The sequence below is a fragment of the Dendrobates tinctorius genome, unplaced genomic scaffold, assembly GCF_039654945.1.
Source record: "Dendrobates tinctorius isolate UK_male_01 unplaced genomic scaffold, ASM3965494v1 ptg000057l, whole genome shotgun sequence".
NCBI lineage: Eukaryota > Metazoa > Chordata > Amphibia > Anura > Dendrobatidae > Dendrobates > Dendrobates tinctorius.
The window spans coordinates 33,572,897-33,583,974 of record NW_027361725.1 but is presented as its reverse complement, the minus strand read 5'-3'; positions in this window follow the sequence as shown (position 1 = coordinate 33,583,974).

Here is an 11,078-nt window from a genome sequence, read left to right as displayed (position 1 = left end):
CCGTTACGTTTTGCTGTCAGAAGGTCATTGGTCACTTTGATGAGTGCAGTTTCAGTCGAATGTAGGGGGCGGAAGCCGGACTGTGAAGGGTCTAGAAGGGAGTGAATGGAGAGGTAACGGGTAAGGCGGGAGTAAACTAGGCGTTCCAAAAGTTTAGAGATGAAGGGGAGATTGGAGACTGGTCTGTAGTTGTTTGTGCAGGATGGGTTGAGAGCAGGTTTCTTTAGTAATGGAGTAACGATGGCGTGTTTGAAGGAGGATGGGAAAATGCCCGAGGAGAGGGAGAGATTAAAGATTGTAGTTAGGTGGGTTGTGACGACTGGAGAGAGAGACTGGAGGAGATGTGAGGGAATGGGGTCGGTAGTGCATGTAGTCGGACGAGAAGAAGAGAGGAGTCTGGAGACTTCTTCTTCTGTGATGGGATCAAATGTGGAGAGTGAGCCAGGGGAGATGTAGGAAGGGATGGGAGTCACAGCACTTGGTGGTTGGGAGCAGATTTCTTGACGGATATTATCTATTTTTTCTGTAAAGTGGGAGGCCAGGTCATCAGCACAAATGTCTGTGATAGGGGCTTGTGCTTTTGGCCTGAGGAGGGAGTGAAAAGTGTCAAAAAGTTTCTTGGGGTTGTTGGCTAGTGAGGAGATCAGGGTGGTGAAGTAGGTCTGTTTGGCAAGGTGAAGGGCAGCGTTATAGGTTCTTAACATAAATTTGAAGTGGATGAAGTCTTCTGGTGTGCGGGTTTTTCTCCATAGGCGTTCAGCACTCCTGGAGCATCGCTGGAGAAGTTGAGTTTGCGATGTGAGCCAGGGCTGTTTTACTCTGTGTTTGGAGGTTCTGAGGGTGAGGGGAGCTACTTGGTCAAGGGTGCTTCTAAGAGTGTCATTGTAGTGATGAACAGCCAGATTAGGACAGGAAAGAGAGGAGATTGGGGACAGAGATGAGTGTAGGGAATCTGAAAGTGTCTGAGGGTTAATAGCTTGTAGATTTCTGACTGTGTGGTAGGTAGGAATGAGCTGGGGTGGGCGAGGATTTGTGAGCGTGAAGGAGAGAATGTTGTGGTCAGAGAGTGGAAGCGGTGAGTTGTTTAGGTGGGAGATTGAACAGAGCCGGCAGAAGACGAGATCAAGGGTGTTACCGTCCTTATGTGTCTCAGAGGTTGAAAGCTGTGAGAGGCCTAGAGAGGTGGTTAGTGATAGAAGCTGGGATGCAGATGTGGAATTAGGGCTGTTAATGGGGATGTTGAAGTCTCCCAGGATGAGGGTTGGTAGTTCTGAGGACATGAAGTGTGGCAGCCAGGCTGAAAAGTGGTCAAGGAAGTGGGTGGGTGAGCCTGGGGGCCGGTATATGACCGCTACCCTGAGGGAGAGGGGACGGAAGAGCCTGATGGTGTGGACCTCAAAATATAGTTTGATTTATAGTTTAATATAGTTTGCAACATTTTTTTTACATATACTGTAGAAGTGTTGGTTCTACAGCTGAAATAATTGTAAAAAACGTTCAATGTCTTAATATTTATTGCCCTCCTGAGGCCAGTAAAAGTATAACATGTTCTACAGATTATTCTTGATCAATGTGACTCCTATTGATCTTAATTAGACAGCGTCAGACAGTGAGTGTTCACTGCACTGTATCTGTTGAAGTCAAATTGATTTCACTTTGTCACTTACTCGAAAACACTACAGGGATGTGGGTTTAAGCTCAAGATATCTTAGGTTATGTCTTAAGTCAGGTTCACACTATAGTATTTTTAGTCTGATCCCAATCATGGAAAAAACTAACAGCACTCTGAGCAATGCAATTGGGCTGTTCAGATTTGCACTTTTTTCACCAAATCATGTACTTATTTCTTTGAAATAGTGGCTTGTGAAAGTATTTAAGCCCCTTGATATTTTCCGTGTTTTGTTACCTCACAACCTGGAATTTCACTGTTTGTTTTGAGAGTTTGCATCAATTCATGCAAATAACATGGGGACATTTGGTTTTCTTTTTATTGTGAAGCAAGCAACAAATAGGGCAAAATAATTGAAAACTGCAATGTGCATAACTATTCATACCTCCAAAGTCAGTACTTTATAGGGTTTCATTTTGCGGCAAATACCACTGCAAGTCGCTTTGAATAAGTCTCTATGAACTTTCCACTACATGGCACTGGGATTTTTGCCCATTCCTCAAGGCAAAACTGCTCCTGCTCCTTCAGGTTAGATGGTTTCATCTGGTGAACAGCAATTTTCAAGTCTGACTACAGATTCTCTTTTGGATTAAGGTCTGGGCTTTGATTAGGCCACTCCAAAGCATTTACACGTTTCCTCTTAAACCACTTGAGTGTTACATTAGCAGTACACTTTAGGTCATTGTCTTGTTGGAGAGTGAACCTCCATCCCAGTCTCAAATCACTGACAGAATGAAGCAGGTTTTGCTCAGGTGTATCCTTGCATTTAGCACCATCCATCTTCCCAGGGCCAGACTGGGACAAAAAAGCAGCCCTGCCACACAAACCCCACCAGTCCACATACTTAAACACTTCCCACCCCGATCAGTGAATTTTGCTATACTTTGTCGTGCCCCTCATCAATCGACCAGTTTTACACGTCCTGATATTTCGGGTACCGTAAAAACCGGTACCGGAGATATCAGTGTCCGTGTGTGAACTACGTGCGGCACACGTGTGGCAACCGGGATAGGGGATTACTTGGGATAATCCATTATATAGGTGATACTGTGATTATATACTGCAGTAGCAGCCAGTATCACTTATATATTGTATATACAGCATTCTATATACATTATATAGGTGATAACTGCTAATGATGTGTATATACATTATATAGATGACAATGTGCTCCGTGTGTGTATATATAAATATTATATATATATATACATATATATATATACACATTGAATATAAACACATGGGCCATGCACATAGTGAACAAGTCTGTAGGACAGTGTTCACACCACCAAAAGACTGAAACAGAGAAAAACACAGTATAACAAACGTATAAAAATACTCTGTTGTAAAAAAGTAACAGTAAACAGCAAGTGCTAGTAAAAAGATGATAACAAAACAGGGTATTTGGTTGATACATTGTTTGCAAAAAATGTATACTAAGCCACTCCCTTCTGGGCCATGCACATATAAGCCGTCTTCCTTAGCGTGTCCACATCAGACATTACCTTTCTGAATCCTGCTCATACAGGTACCATTCACATCATAAGGTTTTTAAACACATCGGTTCGGACTGCTTTGATATGGGTATACATTGACGTTTGGTAGAGTGGCTTAGTATACATTTTTTGCAAAAAATGTATCAACCAAATACCCTGTTTTGTTATCATCTTTTTACTAACACTTGCTGTTTACTGTAATTTTTTACATCAGAGTATTTTTATACATTTGTTATACTGTGTTTTTCTGTGATATATATATACATATATATCACACCTCCCAACTTTTGAAGAAGGGAAAGAGGGACAAAGGCTGTGGGGTGTGCAGAGCTGCGCTGCAAATTTTAGGCCACACCCCACAACACCCATTTCACAACTAGTCACACCCATATCCATGCCCAACCACACCCATTTAGCACTGCTGATCACACTGACTGGTACTGAGGGCACAGCGGCTGGTACTGTGGGCACACTAACTGGTACTGAGGAAAAGAAAGAAAGAAAACAGAGAGAGAAAAAAGAATACAGAAAGAGAAAGAAAGAAAGGAGAGTGAGAGAGAAAGAACAGATAGAGAAAGAGCAGAGAGAGAAAGAACAGAGAGAAGACAGAACAGAGAGAGAAAGAAGAAAGAATAGAGAGAGAAAGAAAGAGGGGAAAGAAAGAACAGAGGGCAAAAGAAAGAACAGAGAGAAAGAAAGAGGAAAGAAAGAACAGAGAAAAATAAAGAGGGGAAAGAAAGACAAAAGAGAAAAACAAAGAAAAAGAAAGAAAGAACACAGAAAGAAAGTGAGGACAGAAAAAAGAACAGAGACAGAGAGAAAGAAAGAACAGAGAGAGAAAGAAAGAGGAGAAAAAAAAGAAAGAGGGGAAAGAACAGAGAGAGAACAGATAGAAAGAACAGAGATAGAAAGAAAGAAAGAACAGAGAAAGAAAGAACAGAGAGAGAAAGAGAAAGGAAGAACAGAGAGAGAGAAAGAAAGATGGGAAAGAAAGAACAGAGAGTGAAAGAAAGAAGAGAGAGAAAAAAAGGGGAGAGAAAGAACAGAGAGAAAGAAAGAAAGAAAGAACACAGAGAGAAAGAAAGAGAGGACAGAAAAAAAGAACAGAGAGAGAGAAAGAAAGAGCAGAGAGAGAAAGAAAGAAAAGAAAAAAAGAAAGAGGGGAAAGAAAGAACAGAGAGAACAGATAGAAAGAAAGAACAGAGAGAGAAAAAAAGAACAGAGAGAGAAAGAAAAAGGAAGAAGAGAGAGAGAAAGAAAGATGGGAAAGAAAGAACAAAGAGCAAAAGAAAGAAAGAAAGAAACAGGGGAAAGAAAAAAAGAAAGAACAGAGAGAGAGAAAGAACAGAGGGAGAGCAAAAGAAAGTGGAAAGAAAGAACAGAGAGAGAAAGATGGGAAAGAAGGAAAGAACAGAGAGAGAGAAAAAAAGGAGAAAGAAAGAGGGGAAAGAAAGACTAGAGAGAGAAAGAAAGAGGGGACAGAAAAAAGAACAGAGAGAAAGAAGTAAAGAAAGAAAAAGATAGAACAGAGAGAAAGAAAGAGGGGAAAGAAGGAAAGAACAGAGAGAGAGAGAAAAAAGGAGAAATAAAGAGGGGAAATAAAGAAATAGAATGAGAAAGAAAGAGGGGAAAGAAAGAAAGAACAGAGAGAGAGAAAGAAGTAAAGAAAGAAAAAGAAAGAACAGAGAGAAAGAAAGAGGGGAAAGAAATAGAAAGAAAGAAAGAGGGGAAAGAAAGAACAGAGAGCGAGAAAGAAAAAAGAAAGATTAGCGAGAGAAAGAAAGAACAGAAAGAGAAAGAGAGGGAAAAAAAGAACAGAGAGAGAAAGAAAGGGGAAAGAAACAAAAGAACAGAGAGAAAGAAAGAGGGGAAATAAAGAAAGAACAGAGAAAAAGAAAGAGAAAGAAAGAACAGAGAAAGAAAGAAGGGACAGAAAAAAAGAACAGAGAAAGAAAGAACAGAGAGAGCAAGAAAGAGGGGAAAGAAAGAAAGAGGGGAAAGAAAGAACAGAGAGAGAACAGATAGAAAGAAAGATCAGAGAGAAATAGAAAGGAAGAAGAGAGAGAAAGAAAGAGGGGAAAGAAAGAACAGAGAGCAAAAGAAAGAACAGAGAGAGAAAGAAAGGGGAAAGAAAGAACAGAGAGAAAGAAAGAGGGAAAAGAAAAAAGAAAGAACAGAGAGAGAAAGAAAGAACAGAGAGAGAAAGAAGGGAAAGAAAGAACAGAGAGAGAGAAAGAAAGGGGACAGAAAAAAGAACAGAGGGAGAGCGAAAGAAAGAAAGAGGGGAAGAAAGAAAGAACAGAGAGAGAAAGTAAGAGGGGAAAAAATGAAAGACTAGAGAGAGAGAAAGAAAGAGAAAGAAAGAGAAAAAAGAAGGAAAAAACAGAGAGAGAAAGAAAGAGGGGAAAGAAATAAAGAACAGAGTGATAGAGAGAAAGAAAGAAAGAGGGGAAAGAAAGAAAGAACAGAGAGAGAGAAAGAAAGAAGTAAAGAAAGAAAGAGAAAGAAAGAAAAGAAAGAAAGAAAGAATAGAGAGAGAAAGAAAGAGGGGAAAGAAAGAACAGAGAGATAGAGAGAAAGAAAGATGGGAAAGAAAGAGATAACAGAGAGAGACAGAAAGAACAGAGAGAAAGAAAGAAGTAAAGAAAGAAAGAACAGAGAGAAAGAGAGGAAAGAAAAAGAAAGAGGGGAAAGAATTAGAGAGAGAAAGAAAGAACATACAGAGAGAAAGAAAAAGAGAGGGAAAGACAGAACAGAGAATGAGAAAGAAAGAGAGAGAAAGAAAGAACAAAAAAAGAAAGAAACAAACAGAGAGAGAGAAAGAAATAAATAAAGAAAGCTTCTATGAACATACTATAGCAGCGCGGCTCACATTGTAATGCCCACCTGAGCCTCCCGGTGCAGGACATATCATGATCCACTCACAAGGCGATCCCGCTGTCCGAGCTGTTGGAGGAGGACACGGTGATGGATCTGAAGCATTCCCTGAAGTGCCTCCATGGTTCCGTCACAATCTCATGAAATTACCTAATTTCCGGTCATCTTCCAGCACATCACTTCCGGTGGACCATCACGTGCAAGTTTTAGGCTATGTGCACATGTTGTGGAAACCGCAGGTTTTCCTGCGGTTTGGTCTGCGGTTTTGCCCTCCGGTTTCACACCTCTACTATGGTAAAGGTATGAATCCGCTGTGGAATCCGCACAAACAATTGACATGCTGTGGTTTGTAAACCGCCGCAAAACCGAGTGGAAAAATCCGCACCATCAGCACAGCGTTTTTGAAACCCCATAGGGCTTCATTGTACTGTACATGGTCAGCGGAACTGCTGCGTTTCTGCAGGGCCAAAACCGCTGCGGAAACGCAGCAGAATCCGCAACGTGTGTACACAGCCTTAAAGTGCTCCTCGGGGCTCCGCCATGTACTCCTGTGTCCGTGGGAAAAGCCCACTTTGTATGCCTCGTACACACTTGGCTCCGCTCCGTACATCCCGTACACACATGGCTCCACTTCGTACACACACGGCTCCTCTCCGTATACCCCATACACACGCGGCTCCGCTCCGTACACCAAGTACACACACGACTCCGCTCCGTACACCTCATACACGCACGGCTCCGCTCCGTACACCTCACACACGTGCGGCTTCGCTCCGTACACCTCGTACATGCGCGGCTCCTCTCTGTACGCCCCGTACACACGCGGCTCCGCTCTGTACACCTCATACACACATGGCTCCGTACACCTCGTACACGTGAGGCTCCGCTCCGTAGACCTCGTACACACGTGGCTCTGTACACGTCGTACACACGCGGCTCCGCTCTGTACACCTCATACACCCGCGGCTCCACTCCGTACACCTTGTACACTCGCACCTCTGCTCCGCACACCTCGTACATGCGCGGCTCTGCTCCGTACACCTCGTACATGCGCGGCTCTGCTCCGTACACCTCGTACACGCACGGCTCTGTTCAGTAAGCCTCGTAAACACGGCTCTGCTCACCTTGTACACACACGGCTCTACTCTGTACACCTCATACACGTGCGGCTCGGTACTCCTCATACACACGTGGCTCCGCTCTGTATGCCCCGTACACAAAAGGCTCCACTCTGTACACCTCATACACATGCGGCTCCACTCCACACACCTCGTACACGCGCGGGTCTCTGCTCCGCACACCTCGTATACGCGTGACGCTGCTCCATACACCTCGTACATGCGCGGCTCTGCTCCGTACACCCCGTACACGCGCGGCTCTGCGCCGTACACCTCGCACACGCGTGGCTCTGCTCCGTACACCTCGCACACGCGCGGCTGTGATCCGTACACCTCGTACACGTGCGGCTCTGCTCCGTACACCTCGAACATGCGCGGCTCTGCTCCGTACACTCGTACATGTGCGGCTATGCTCCGTACACCTCGTACACATGTGGCTCTGCGCCGTACACCTCGTACACGCATGGCTCTGCTCCGTACACCTCATACACACACGACTCCGCTCCATACACCTCCTGCACACAGCTCAGCTCCGTACACCTTCTACACACATGGCTCAGCTCCATATACCTCGTACACACGTGGCTCCGTACATCTCTTACACGTGCGGCTCCGCACAGCTCGTACACACACGGCTCTGCTCCCTACACCTCGTACATGCGCAGCTCTGCTCCGTACACCTTGCACACATGTGGCACGTGGCTCCACTCCGTTCACCTCATACACGTGCGGCTCCACTCCGTTCCCCTCATACACGCGCGGCTCCACTCCGTTCACCTCATACACGCGTGGCTCCACTCTGTTCACCTCATACACACGCGGCTCCACTCCGTTCACCTGATACACGCGCGGCTCTATTCCGTACACCTCATACACACGCGGCTCTGCTCCCTACACCTCATACACATGCGGCTCTGCTCCGTACACCCCGTACACGTGTGGCTATGCGCCGTAAACCTCGTACACGCATACACCTCGTACACACGCGGCTGTGATCCGTACACCTCGTACACGTGCGGCTCTGCTCCGTACACCTCGAACACGCACGGCTCTGCTCCGTACACTCGTACGTGCGCGGCTATGCTCTGTACACCTCGTACACGTGCGGCTCTGCTCCGTACACCTCGTACACGCATGGCTCTGCTCCGTACACCTCATACACACACGACTCCGCTCCATACACCTCCTGCACACAGCTCAGCTCCGTACACCTTCTACACACATGGCTCAGCTCCGTATACCTCGTACACACGTGGCTCCGTACATCTCGTACACGTGCGGCTCCGCACAGCTCGTACACGCACGGCTCTGCTCCCTACACCTAGTACATGCGCAGCTCTGCTCCGTACACCTCGTACACATGCGGCTCCACTCCGTTCACCTCATACACGCATGGCTCTGCTCCGTACACCTCATACACACACGACTCCGCTCCATACACCTCCTGCACACAGCTCAGCTCCGTACACCTTCTACACACATGGCTCAGCTCCGTATACCTCGTACACACGTGGCTCCGTACATCTCGTACACGTGCGGCTCCGCACAGCTCGTACACGCACGGCTCTGCTCCCTACACCTCGTACATGCGCAGCTCTGCTCCGTACACCTCGTACACATGCGGCTCCACTCCGTTCACCTCATACACGTGCGGCTCCACTCCGTTCACCTAATACACACGCGGCTCCACTCCGTTCACCTCATACACGCGCGGCTCCACTCCGTTCACCTCATACATGCGCGGCTCCACTCCGTTCACCTCATACACGCGCGGCTCCACTCCGTTCACCTCATACACGCGCGGCTCTATTCCGTACACCTCGTACACACGCGGCTCTGCTCCCTACACCTCATACACACGCGGCTCTGCTCCGTACACCTCGTACACACATGGCTCTGCTCCGTACACCGCGTACACATGTGGCTCTGCTCCGTATACCTCGTACACACGTGGCTCTGCTCCGTACATCTCGTACACACGGCTCCGCTCCGTACACCTCATACACACGGCTCCACTCCGTACACCTCATACACACAGCTCCGCTCCGTACACCTCGTACACACACAGCTCTGCTACATCCACCTTGTAAAAAACCCTCCTGACCCTGACAGAAACGTCACCTCATCCAGCACCATGACAACCAGCACAGACAGCAGAGTCCTGCAGACATACATGGAAGCCATTGATCATGTGACCCCTGACTCCTCCCCTCCTGTGACCTCATCACAGGTCCTGTGCACACAACCACAGAACAGTGCAGCCACATCATTTCAGGCTGCAGTGGCTCTCTGGAACGGCGAGGATGGGGTTGGTGCATGGGGGGGTGGCGGCTCAGTGCAATGCGGGAAAAATATCGTCCCGGGTGGAACGCAGGTGGGGGATGTAAAAAATGGGACTGTCTCGCGAGAATCGGGATGGTTGGGAGATATGTATACACACTCACACCCATTTATAAGGATACACCTGAATAAAATGGGAATGGTTGGTAACCCAGATTGGCGCTCTGAATTTGCAGAAGTGGCAAAACAAAAATTGGAACAGGACCCTCAGTTTACACAGAACATTATGTTCAGTGATGAGGCAAACTCTTTTGGGTGGGCCATTTATATGGATACACCTAAATAAAATGGGAATGGTGACAGGGTGTCTTGCGTTGAAATCTGCTGCAATGACCCGGGTACTGCGTTCGCCAGACATCAACACAATTTCTATCCGCTCCTCACGTATTAACCTCTGCGACATGTCAATGGCTGTATACAAAGAGAAACTTGTAAATAACTCATGAAATAATAAAGTTACATTAAAACCAAGCACATCATTGTTTTTCTTGTGAAATTCTCAATAAGTTTGATGTATCACATAACCCTCTTCCCATTGAAAAAAAAAAAGTTGGATCCAAAATGGCTGCTATGGTGACCACACATCTTGAAAAGTTTTCCCCCTCCCATATACTAATGTGCCACAAACAGGAAGTTGATATCACCAACCATTCCCATTTTATTTATGTACATCCATATAAATCGCCCACCCTGTATATACACAACAGTGTCACCTATATAACGTATATAGACATCAGTAGCAGTATTGCCTATATAATGACATAGACTGCTTTATATACAATATATAGGTCATACTGGCTGCTACTGTTGTACATAATCACAGTATCACCTATATAATGTACTAGCTGAAGAGCCCGGCGCTGCCCGGGCATAGTAACTAACTGTGGTTAGTTATAGCAAATTATAATTATCCTCCATCCCATAGTCCCATGCCCATATACCCATCATACATATCCACGATCCCATAGGCCCGTGCCCATATACCCATCATACATATCCTCCATCCCATAGTCGGGTGCCCATATACCCATCACACATCCTTCATCCCATAGTCCCATGCCCATATACCCATCACACATCCTCCATCCCATAGTCCCATGCCCATATACCCATCACACATATTCGCCATCCCATAGTCAACTGCCCATATACCCATCACACATCCTTCATCTCATAGTCCAGTGCCCATATACCCGTCATACATATCCTCCATCCCATAGTCCAGTGCCCATATACCCATCACACATCCTCCATCCCATAGTCAACCATTATGACATCATAATGAGCAGCGGGGCTTGCAACCTATGATGACATCAGCGTTGCCATGGCAACCACTATGACATCATAATGAGGGGCGGGGCTTGATACACACACTTTTTCCCCATTATGAAGATAGTGGCAAAATTGTTTGGTGAATTGGAACGTGCGGGGTTAAAATTTCACCTCATAACATAGCCTTGGACACTCTTGGGGTCCAGACGTGTGACTGTGCCAAATTTTGTGGCTGTAGCTGCGACGGTGCGGATGCCAATCCCGAACATACACACATACATACATACACTTGAGCTTTATGTATTA